We start from the raw sequence: 13,042 nt of genomic DNA, 5'->3' as shown, positions 1-13,042 counted from the left end.
TGATACTTTTCTGCATGATTTGTCTGTTGGCAACATAAACCGTTAATAATAATAATATATAAAATAATAACACAGTATGGTCTGTACTGCTCACGATACCACTGAGCATGCGCACGGGCGCATGACGTTAGTAGTGGGGCGTGATCAAAGGAGCAGCAGCTCATAAATATGTAAGACTAGCTCAAAACGGCACAATCTGAACTGCCCTGAAAGAGAGGCTACTAGAGATGGGTAACAATCTTTTCCTACAAGCTATTTCGAGCAAACAACTTTTGAAACATGCTTGATGGAACTCATACACCTATATAACTTGTGGAAAAGCAGTCATAAGATGGGCACTTTAATGCAACATCATCATCTACAGGATCCTCAATAAAAGTACATTAAATTTTAGTCACTCAGATAGTCTCTGCACCTAAGTATATCAAATTGGCGTAACTAGTCATTTTTAAATACGGTTAAATTTTTTGTTTAAATTTAAGTGTAATTTATAAAATATATAAAGCACTAAGGTAAAATGATTTACACTGGAAATTTGATTATAACAAAGGATTAGACCATTTTCTTGAAAAAAAAAAAATCCAGATAATTTACTCACCACCATGTCATCCAAAATGTTGATGTCTTTCTTTGTTCAGTCTTGAAGAAATTATGTTTTTTAACACTAGAAGCGCCAGAATTCCAAGACTACTAGAACAGCTGTTAGCGGTCATTCTGACCGCTAGATTATAAACTCTATTATCTCTAATGATAAATTCCCCAAATGAGAGATTAATGTATTAATTGTGTGAGGATATATTTTAAAAAACCAAATAACCCCAACATCTACATTTTTTTTTTAGTTAAAAAGATAATTATACATTTATAAATATTCACACCATCTAATAAAGTAAAATGTAATTATTGCATACGCTATATTCAGTATTTCTCTGTATTTATTTTACATAACTCAGAACAACAAAATAACAAATTAAAGGATCTATTTGACTATGAAAAAATGTGTTTTAACATTTATCATACACTTATAACACAGGACATAAACGGAAAAGCTGAAAACAAGCTGCTATAAAGTAAACAAAAAGAGCCACAACGAAGTTTAGAACCATTAAAACAATTAGGCTACAAATTTTATATTAAATAAACAGATCAATACCGTGCTCGGCTATTTAAGCTTCACAGTCAACACAAGTTACTTTTGTTCTCCTCGCACAATTTCCGCACAAGGGTTTGTGGCATCGTCAAACAAACACAGAAAGGCCGTGAGCGCCTCTTCGATGTTGCGCTTCGCGTGCGCGGTGGGGCCAGCAGCTTCAGTCAGGACAAGGCTCTGCCTTCTCCCTGGACGTTCAGTTGACTGAAAAACGGTCCTAATAATAATAATAATAGTAATATTCTAATAATAATAATATGACCAGCAGAACTAGTGAATATAACTTGCGCAGAGCAGCACTCGATAGGACAGCGGTGCATCTCTGCATCTCTATATCTCACTCAGTGTTTGTCTCTACATCTCTATATCTCACTCAGTGTCTGTCTCTACATCTCTATATCTCACTCAGTGTCTGTCTCTCTGTCTCTAAATCTCTATATCTCACTCAGTGTTTGTCTCTACATCTCTATATCTCACTCAGTGTTTGTCTCTACATCTCTATATCTCACTCAGTGTTTGTCTCTCTGTCTCTACATCTCTATATCTCACTCAGTGTTTGTCTCTCTGTCTCTACATCTCTATATCTCACTCAGTGTTTGTCTCTCTGTCTCTACATCTCTATATCTCACTCAGTGTTTGTCTCTACATCTCTATATCTCACTCAGTGTTTGTCTCTACATCTCTATATCTCACTCAGTGTTTGTCTCTCTGTCTCTACATCTCTATATCTCACTCAGTGTTTGTCTCTACATCTCTATATCTCACTCAGTGTCTGTCTCTACATCTCTATATCTCACTCAGTGTTTGTCTCTTTGTCTCTACGTCTATATCTCACTCAGTGTTTGTCTCTCTGTCTCTACATCTCTATATCTCACTCAGTGTTTGTCTCTACATCTCTATATCTCACTCAGTGTTTGTCTCTCTGTCTCTACATCTCTATATCTCACTCAGTGTTTGTCTCTTTGTCTCTACGTCTATATCTCACTCAGTGTTTGTCTCTCTGTCTCTACATCTCTATATCTCACTCAGTGTTTGTCTCTCTGTCTCTACATCTCTATATCTCACTCAGTGTTTGTCTCTCTGTCTCTACATCTCTATATCTCACTCAGTGTTTGTCTCTACATCTCTATATCTCACTCAGTGTTTGTCTCTACATCTCTATATCTCACTCAGTGTTTGTCTCTCTGTCTCTACATCTCTATATCTCACTCAGTGTTTGTCTCTACATCTCTATATCTCACTCAGTGTCTGTCTCTACATCTCTATATCTCACTCAGTGTTTGTCTCTTTGTCTCTACGTCTATATCTCACTCAGTGTTTGTCTCTCTGTCTCTACATCTCTATATCTCACTCAGTGTTTGTCTCTACATCTCTATATCTCACTCAGTGTTTGTCTCTCTGTCTCTACATCTCTATATCTCACTCAGTGTTTGTCTCTTTGTCTCTACGTCTATATCTCACTCAGTGTTTGTCTCTCTGTCTCTACATCTCTATATCTCACTCAGTGTTTGTCTCTCTGTCTCTACATCTCTATATCTCACTCAGTGTTTGTCTCTCTGTCTCTACATCTCTATATCTCACTCAGTGTTTGTCTCTACATCTCTATATCTCACTCAGTGTTTGTCTCTCTGTCTCTACATCTCTATATCTCACTCAGTGTTTGTCTCTACATCTCTATATCTCACTCAGTGTCTGTCTCTACATCTCTATATCTCACTCAGTGTTTGTCTCTTTGTCTCTACGTCTATATCTCACTCAGTGTTTGTCTCTCTGTCTCTACATCTCTATATCTCACTCAGTGTTTGTCTCTACATCTCTATATCTCACTCAGTGTTTGTCTCTCTGTCTCTACATCTCTATATCTCACTCAGTGTTTGTCTCTTTGTCTCTACGTCTATATCTCACTCAGTGTTTGTCTCTCTGTCTCTACATCTCTATATCTCACTCAGTGTTTGTCTCTCTGTCTCTACATCTCTATATCTCACTCAGTGTTTGTCTCTACATCTCTATATCTCACTCAGTGTTTGTCTCTCTGTCTCTACATCTCTATATCTCACTCAGTGTTTGTCTCTCTGTCTCTACATCTCTATATCTCACTCAGTGTTTGTCTCTACATCTCTATATCTCACTCAGTGTCTGTCTCTCTGTCTCTAAATCTCTATATCTCACTCAGTGTTTGTCTCTACATCTCTATATCTCACTCAGTGTTTGTCTCTACATCTCTATATCTCACTCAGTGTTTGTCTCTCTGTCTCTACATCTCTATATCTCACTCAGTGTTTGTCTCTACATCTCTATATCTCACTCAGTGTTTGTCTCTCTGTCTCTGCATCTCTATATCTCACTCAGTGTTTGTCTCTACATCTCTATATCTCACTCAGTGTTTGTCTCTTCATCTCTATATCTCACTCAGTGTTTGTCTCTTTGTCTCTACGTCTATATCTCACTCAGTGTTTGTCTCTCTGTCTCTACATCTCTATATCTCACTCAGTGTTTGTCTCTCTGTCTCTGCATCTCTATATCTCACTCAGTGTTTGTCTCTACATCTCTATATCTCACTCAGTGTTTGTCTCTAAATCTCTATATCTCACTCAGTGTCTGTCTCTCTGTCTCTAAATCTCTATATCTCACTCAGTGTTTGTCTCTTCATCTCTATATCTCACTCAGTGTTTGTCTCTTTGTCTCTACGTCTATATCTCACTCAGTGTTTGTCTCTACATCTCTATATCTCACTCAGTGTTTGTCTCTCTGTCTCTGCATCTCTATATCTCACTCAGTGTTTGTCTCTACATCTCTATATCTCACTCAGTGTTTGTCTCTACATCTCTTTATCTCACTCAGTGTTTGTCTCTTTGTCTCTACGTCTATATCTCACTCAGTGTTTGTCTCTCTGTCTCTACATCTCTATATCTCACTCAGTGTTTGTCTCTTCATCTCTATATCTCACTCAGTGTTTGTCTCTCTGTCTCTACATCTCTATATCTCACTCAGTGTTTGTCTCTCTGTCTCTGCATCTCTATATCTCACTCAGTGTTTGTCTCTACATCTCTATATCTCACTCAGTGTTTGTCTCTAAATCTCTATATCTCACTCAGTGTCTGTCTCTCTGTCACTACATCTCTATATCTCACTCAGTGTTTGTCTCTTCATCTCTATATCTCACTCAGTGTTTGTCTCTTTGTCTCTACGTCTATATCTCACTCAGTGTTTGTCTCTCTGTCTCTACATCTCTATATCTCACTCAGTGTTTGTCTCTACATCTCTATATCTCACTCAGTGTTTGTCTCTCTGTCACTGCATCTCTATATCTCACTCAGTGTTTGTCTCTACATCTCTATATCTCACTCAGTGTTTGTCTCTAAATCTCTATATCTCACTCAGTGTCTGTCTCTCTGTCTCTAAATCTCTATATCTCACTCAGTGTTAGGGCTGCACGATTCAAGCTAAAATGTGAATCCCGATTTTTTCCATGGGAATTGAGATCCCGATTCTCTCACCCGATTCTCTTTATTTTAACAAAAACATTTATTATGCACTTAACTAAAAAATGTGCTACAGGACTTTCAGTTATAATAACGTTTCTTAAAAGTCTCTTTTTCATATTTTAGACCCCTTAAAATTTAGAATAATTTAAAATTTGTTAGCTGTTAAATTGCACCTGTGCTTTTTGTACTATCAAACTGTTCAACCTTAAAACTTTAAAAACACTAACGTTAAACCTTTAAAAGACTAAAAGATCAACATTTTGAGGCATCAGAGAGAAACGCAGACATGTAACAATGTTCCCCTCGTGCGAAAAACCCTTTCTAATGGGGAATGCAAAGAGGCCGTTTCTCAATGTGAAGGCTGCAGCCTCTCTGGAGGTCGCATTTCTAAACTGCGCATCATAAAGACTGTCTAATTTCAGAATATTAACCATTAACGTTATAAAGATGACTAATATTTTTAGTTAATAATAAATTGTTGAAGTATGTTAATGACTTGCGAATGTAATGCTCCGTTAACTCAAATGAACCAGGCTTGATGACGTATACAGCCTGCATGCGACCTCCTGAGGTTGCAGCCTTCCGATTTAGAAACGTCCGGAGCCTGAGGTAAATAATTTCCTTGCCTTTTTTCGAAACCAATGTTGTTGCATCTTCACTTTCTCCGTCGCCACCAGGATTTTCCACAGTGACACTCGTTTATCCTCTCTTTTTTGTGAAAATTGCCGCTCCAGATCCACCAAGTAAACGACTGTGTTTAGGTCTGCCGCCTTGTTATACGTCACGCGAGTGACAGCGGAACGCCGCAAATGAGATGAGAGAGAGGAGAGAAACGATCAGGTCTGATTGGTGAATGAATAGGGTTTGGTTTTACCCTGTATGAGTGTGTGTTAGCAAGTTTGACTGCTATTCTTGGGTTGTTGTAATGTAAATACGTGAACACTTGAACGCAGAAACTGAATACAGGGAAATACTGTAAATGCAAGTGAATCGCCGTCATTTAAAATGAAGATCGCCTATATGTATGAATCGAGATCGTGATTCTTTTTCGATTAATCGTGCAGCCCTACTCAGTGTTTGTCTCTACATCTCTATATCTCACTCAGTGTCTGTCTCTACAGCTCTATATCTCACTCAGTGTCTGTCTCTCTGTCTCTAAATCTCTATATCTCACTCAGTGTTTGTCTCTACATCTCTATATCTCACTCAGTGTTTGTCTCTACATCTCTATATCTCACTCAGTGTTTGTCTCTCTGTCTCTACATCTCTATATCTCACTCAGTGTTTGTCTCTCTGTCTCTACATCTCTATATCTCACTCAGTGTTTGTCTCTACATCTCTATATCTCACTCAGTGTTTGTCTCTACATCTCTATATCTCACTCAGTGTTTGTCTCTACATCTCTATATCTCACTCAGTGTTTGTCTCTCTGTCTCTACATCTCTATATCTCACTCAGTGTTTGTCTCTTTGTCTCTACGTCTATATCTCACTCAGTGTTTGTATCTCTGTCTCTACATCTCTATATCTCACTCAGTGTTTGTCTCTTCATCTCTATATCTCACTCAGTGTTTGTCTCTTTGTCTCTACGTCTATATCTCACTCAGTGTTTGTCTCTCTGTCTCTACATCTCTATATCTCACTCAGTGTTTGTCTCTCTGTCTCTGCATCTCTATATCTCACTCAGTGTTTGTCTCTACATCTCTATATCTCACTCAGTGTTTGTCTCTAAATCTCTATATCTCACTCAGTGTCTGTCTCTCTGTCTCTAAATCTTTATATCTCACTCAGTGTTTGTCTCTACATCTCTATATCTCACTCAGTGTCTGTCTCTACATCTCTATATCTCACTCAGTGTCTGTCTCTCTGTCTCTAAATCTCTATATCTCACTCAGTGTTTGTCTCTACATCTCTATATCTCACTCAGTGTTTGTCTCTACATCTCTTTATCTCACTCAGTGTTTGTCTCTCTGTCTCTACATCTCTATATCTCACTCAGTGTTTGTCTCTCTGTCTCTGCATCTCTATATCTCACTCAGTGTTTGTCTCTACATCTCTATATCTCACTCAGTGTTTGTCTCTCTGTCTCTACATCTCTATATCTCACTCAGTGTTTGTCTCTCTGTCTCTACATCTCTATATCTCACTCAGTGTTTGTCTCTACATCTCTATATCTCACTCAGTGTTTGTCTCTCTGTCTCTACATCTCTATACCTCACTCAGTGTTTGTCTCTCTGTCTCTACATCTCTATATCTCACTCAGTGTTTGTCTCTACATCTCTATATCTCACTCAGTGTTTGTCTCTCTGTCTCTACATCTCTATATCTCACTCAGTGTTTGTCTCTAAATCTCTATATCTCACTCAGTGTCTGTCTCTCTGTCTCTAAATCTCTATATCTCACTCAGTGTTTGTCTCTCTGTCTCTACATCTCTATATCTCACTCAGTGTTTGTCTCTACATCTCTATATTTCACTCAGTGTTTGTCTCTAAATCTCTATATCTCACTCAGTGTCTGTCTCTCTGTCTCTAAATCTCTATATCTCACTCAGTGTTTGTCTCTCTGTCTCTACATCTCTATATCTCACTCAGTGTTTGTCTCTACATCTCTATATCTCACTCAGTGTCTGTCTCTACATCTCTTTATCTCACTCAGTGTCTGTCTCTCTGTCTCTACATCTCTATATCTCACTCAGTGTCTGTCTCTACATCTCTATCTCATTCAGTGTCTGTCTCTTGATTTTTCATGGCCGGTTTTTATACCGATTTTTTTAACAAGCAAATTGGCCGATTCCGATCCGATTTTTTTCTTATCAAGCAACAAACAAGAATGAAAGAAAGTATACATAAACAATGTTTATTTGGTATTTAACAGGCTAAACTTGGTTTGGCTATTGAAAACAATAACTGTAACCATTTAAAATTAACGGCAGTAACTGTGCAGTAGGCTACGTTCAATACAAATGCAGTTCTAAACGTAGGTTCGGGAGGAGCCTAAACATTCAGGCCTGTCAATCATCATCATGATGGGCGTATATAAGGCAGCCTTCAGGCCTTCCTGTCCAGCTGCTTTCTTTTCCGGATTTTGGCCCCACCCGTTTCCGGAATCACATCTACACAACGAGCTCCAGCTCCTACTAACTTGGGAAATATATTTTTAAATACCAATGCAGCAGCTTTGTTAGTACCCGCTCTCACTACCGCTGTAGTTGATGTCAGGGGCTGTGCTCAATATTTTTGCATTTCGGATGTTCTTTTACACGACAACCGCATGCTCGATTGCAAACGCTGTTTGACAACAGCGACGTGACATCATGCGCTTCTGTTAATTCCGTCTACGCATGCGCGATCGACCAAAACAACAATGGCGGCCCACAGGACTGTGTTGCACTTGTTTTCGCGTTTATTAATCCATTTTCCATCAAAGCTAACAATTATCGGAGCTTTATAATCCAGAGTTAATCGTAGTGAAACCTACCTTATTGTCAATTCAATCAAACTGCTCGTTTTTTCGTTCTTCTCGATAGTTTATTTTTTTCTCACAGCTCTGTAGAAGAATTCGCTACACGCTCCCGCGTTCTTCCATCCAAGGCAACACCGCATTCCACTGGCCCCGCATGCATACATGATGACAGTCTCCGCGGACGGGCAAGGATCCCACGCAATGGTCTACAACGAGCCTCCGCTTTTCGCGCACACGAAGCCGAAAGTATACTAGGGACGTCCGCGTATGCGCGCCGTCCGCATGACGTCATTTTCGTCATCGAGAGGGTCTGCGGCCGGCGGACCGTCCCGGTGCAGCCCAAAAGGCGAAAGGCATGACGCGCTAACTGTTGCACTTTTCTTTGAACCGACAGCATTGAGCAATTGAGTTCAAAAAACCAAACACAAAGCTAAGGATAGAAAAAGTCGTCTGTCGGAACAACCCTATTGTTGTAACACAAAAACTTGACACATATAAGAACATGAACAAAATAACAATCTCATAAATATGTCTTTATTAAACTTTCATTTCATTTACGTTTTTACTTTTCAAGCAATGCAGAAATCGGATTGTAGTTATTTCCTCATCCAGGGTACATTCTTTATAAATATAAGATAGCCTTTCTCGTGTTTTAAATGGCAAGTTTCTATACTTCATAGTAAAGACGCATATACATTAAATAGCATTGTATTGCATGGATCAATCAAAGAGATTTGTTGCAGGCTTGCCTGCTCACATGGGCTCGCCACGAGTCCGGTTAAGTATTATTTAAAGCTGATCTTTCTGTCGCTTTATCTCTACCGCAGTAGGGATCTCCGTTTCTCTCCGTTACAGAACCGCCGCTCGCACTATCACGGTAAGCTAGTCCACTTTCATCAACCTAATAAGCATATAATGTTTATTCGTTAAATATATTGCTTCTTCATTGCTTTAAATATTATTCACAATTGATTAGAACATCTCAAAAAACGCGGTTCGGTTGATGCTAATTAGTGCTTAATTAACAGGCGACCTAACCCCGGTCTCATTGCTATTCACAATTTGTCCAACAGCCAAACCACAGTGTTTATTAAAACATTTAAACTTGCTTCGCAATTTGAAATCGTTCTTCGGTATTGTCTCTCATCGCCGCACCATTAAATTGATATCAGGTCATTAAATATCACGCCGCGGAGTTATGCCAATAAACTTTATAGATTTATGGACTAAAGAAGATTTGTCTGTATTAACTCACCTCGTAACCAACTGCAGGACTTCATCCCTAATCGCCGGTTTTTACTAGAAGCGCACATAATTCTTTACCATCGAATAATTTCCACCTGTCTCACCTAAAGTTCATTCCCTCAGCCGCAGCAGCAACCACAAACACCGCTCCCGCACTTGATTTCATTTTCAATCTCAAGGCCAACAGCAGTTATCTGACCAACCGCAATAGCGCCAGTTAAAATCCATTTCTCACTGCCGCAGCAGTGTTCTCGGACTCCGATTATTCACCAGCCCCAGTTAAACTTGATATTTCTCCACCTCAGTAATTTCGTCCTCTCACGATACTTTGTCAGAGAAAATTGTCAATTTTTTCTATTTGCAGTTGTGATCCCGGTTTCGTCCTATCACCCAGCTTTTAAATTAATTTTACTTCATTGTTTCAGCAATGAATTCGGCCACTTTCACAATAATTCGTCAGAGTAAATTTACATTTTTTCTTCCACAGTAGTGATCCAGCCTCCATCCTAACACCCAGCCTTAAATTTATTTTACTTCATTGCCGCAGCAATTATTTCGGCTGCTTCTCCCTTGATAATTGTCAGAGAAAATAACTTTTTCCTACCACATCAGTGATCCAGGTTTTCTTCATCACACCCAGCTGATTAAATTATTTTTACTTCATTGCCGCAGCAATGATTTTGGCTGCTTCTTTTACGATCATTTGTCAAAGATCATTTTTATATTTCTCTACCGCAGCAGTGACTCCTGTTTTCGTCCTCACTCCCAGTTTCTAAATTAATTTTACTTCATGGCCGCAGCATTCATTAATTTTTCGGCTGGTTTTTCACTATAATCTGTCACAAAATGTTCTAATTTTCTCTCCCGAAGAAGTGATTCCTGTTGGCGTCCTCAAACCCAGCTTTTAAATGAATTTTACTTCATTGCCGCAGCAATGATTTCGGCTGCTTCTTTCACGATTATTTGTCAGAGAACATTTTTATATTTCTCTACCGCAGCAATGATCCTTGTTTTCGTCTTCACACCCAGCTTTTAAATAAATTTTACTTCATTGCAGCAGCAATGATTTCGTCTGCTTTTTCACAATAATTTGTTAGAAAATGTTTAAATTTCTCTACCACAGCAGCGATTTCTGTTTATGTCCTCGCACCCAGACTCTTAAATTAATTTTATTTAATTACCGCAGCAATGTTTCGGCTGCTTTTCACAATTATTTCTCGGAAAAAAAAAAAATGTATTTCTCTACTGCAGCCTTGATTCCTGTTTTTGTCCTTGCACCCAGCTTTTAAATAAATTTTACTTCATTGCCGCAGCAATGATTTCAAGCCGCTTCTCCCACAATAATTGTCAAAAAAAAAACTATTTTCTCTACTAAATCAGTGGTCCAGATTTTCGTCACCACACCCAACTTTTAAATTCATTTTACTTCATTGCCGTAGCAGTGATTTCGGCCGCTTACTTCACTATAATTTGTCAGAATTTTTATTTCTCTTTACCGCAGCAGATCCTGGCCTTCGTCCTCACGGCCAGTTTTCAATAAGCTTTAATTTAAAAAATGTTAGGGGCGAGAGGGAACTTTCCCCTGTCGTCGACAGTCTTAAATATAGTTTATGAACTTCTAGCTCCGTTCTTGGATTTTTTGTTTTGTTTAGCTAAACTTTACTTTTGAGAATTGATCACAGATTAAAGATCAATTGATCACAAAACGAGAGCACCTTACGTTTGCAATCTAGGGCACAGTCAAACTTACAACAATGGCTGAGCCGCAGTATTCATGTATGTGGGTGCATCTCCGTGTACCGGTCGATAGCCTGCAAACGAGCCGTTTGCTCTTGCGTTCGTAATAATTTTTTCATACGAGAGTGCTTCTACATTGCTGATAGCACACATACACGTCTATTTGATGTCTACGCTACATTTTCACCTGCAAGATGTAATTTTTGATGATTAAATTGCACATCTGCAATACATGACTCGCCCTTCTCAAATTCTCACTATACCCGCTGCAGAGATGTGGTGCGTGTGCGACGCGAATGCTCTGCTCATGAAACTGATCAACGATTTTTCTATTGAATGCCAAATTCGGAAAGTTTGACTTTGGTTCATAAAAGCAAAGCGGCTGGCTGGCAGCAAGCCAATTGGGCGGCAGGCTGCCGTGAAATTTTATTCCAGGTTGTTATGAGCTGTTTACTCACCCAGATTTTTTTTTATTCCCAGAGCTCCAGATCCTTATCATGCTTTTTCAGTCGTACCCGTGCTGTCTAGGTGTCCAGAGGTGTCATTTCAAACGCATCCCTGATAGCACACGTACATCTTGAAGATGTCTATTTGATGTCTGTGTTTACATCTGCAAGTCACATTATTTAGATTGTTTGCTCATCTGCAATACGTCTCTGGGACGTTTCCTAAAAGATGTCATAGTCATATTAAAGATGTTTTTGATTTATAATGTATGTAAAGCAGCTCTTTCTAAGACCTTTATAAGATGTTTTAACACACCAAATGTATTCCACTTCTCCAGATCTTTATCAGACATCTTACAGTCGTACCCGTGCTATCTGGGATTAAACGGTGCCGTGCTAGCTGCAAAGCTAAGTGGATCACGTCTTTGGACTTTGATCTGACAGCGTAGTCTACGTATTATAACAATCGAGAAACACTGCTTTTTTCCCATAAACTGACCGGCCGCAGATGCATATTCTATAACATCCATATATTTTTTATACATATTCACGCTTTTTCAATTCATGCATCGCCTCGCAGAGCCATCTGCAAGGCGATGTAACAAAAAAAATGTCAGTCTTCCGTTCCAGTTTTAATTTTATTCTTATTCTTTATTCTTATTTGTTGACACTTATATCAACGAGAAACCCCGGGACCACTAGCTTTTTTTATCTGCCCAGTCCCACCCGCAGCAAAGGTAAGCTGCATGCTCCCACAAGGTTCGAGTTGGGTCCCGCCGGTCCCACCGGATACCAACCTCTTAACACAGTTCTCTAAAGTAAGCAGACGAGCCCACAAAATTAGTCACAAGATGTTCTTATTTTGCGTTTTTCCTCCTATAGAAATTTATCCTAAATAATATAGTCCGTTGCTCCAAAAAACGTGTTCACGATTGTTTCCAATGTTCGTGTGTTTTTTGCGCAGTTATTTGTCAACAAAAATCTAATGAACATGTTGGCTAATTATCAACCACAATCAGCCTCTAACAACCTTTCGCTCGATACGCATTGATTTCAGCAGTGATTTTGTCCCGCTCATACTACCACAGTATTGATCCCAGTCGATCGCGCTCTTATTTAACAGTTGCCGCAACCTTTTTTTCTCACTGCCTTAGTAGTGATCTTATCCCGCTCGCTCCGAAGCCCCAGACAGCGCATTTCCTGCTCCCGCAGGAGTTATTATTTGTTTATTTGACAGGGACCATACAAGCAAACATAGTTACAATTCATAGCCTGTAACTGATGCGTAGCATATAGTGTCTATAGCTAGAGCTAAAATAAGCCCAAATTTCGCACACTTTTTTTCCGTATAACTTTGCTCACTGCCGCAGCAGTGATTTCATAACCCGCAGTAGTGATTCAGCCTTGCTCCCCTTTGAGCCCCAGTCCGTTTGCTTCCCAGTAACTCCCGCAGGAGTCTGAAGCCAAAAATTTCGCACAGCTTTTTCTGTATAACTTTGCTCACAGCCACAGCAGTGA

This window comes from Paramisgurnus dabryanus, chromosome 8 (assembly GCF_030506205.2).
Source record: "Paramisgurnus dabryanus chromosome 8, PD_genome_1.1, whole genome shotgun sequence".
In the NCBI taxonomy this organism is placed as follows: domain Eukaryota; kingdom Metazoa; phylum Chordata; class Actinopteri; order Cypriniformes; family Cobitidae; genus Paramisgurnus; species Paramisgurnus dabryanus.
Note: the sequence above shows the minus strand (reverse complement) of the source record.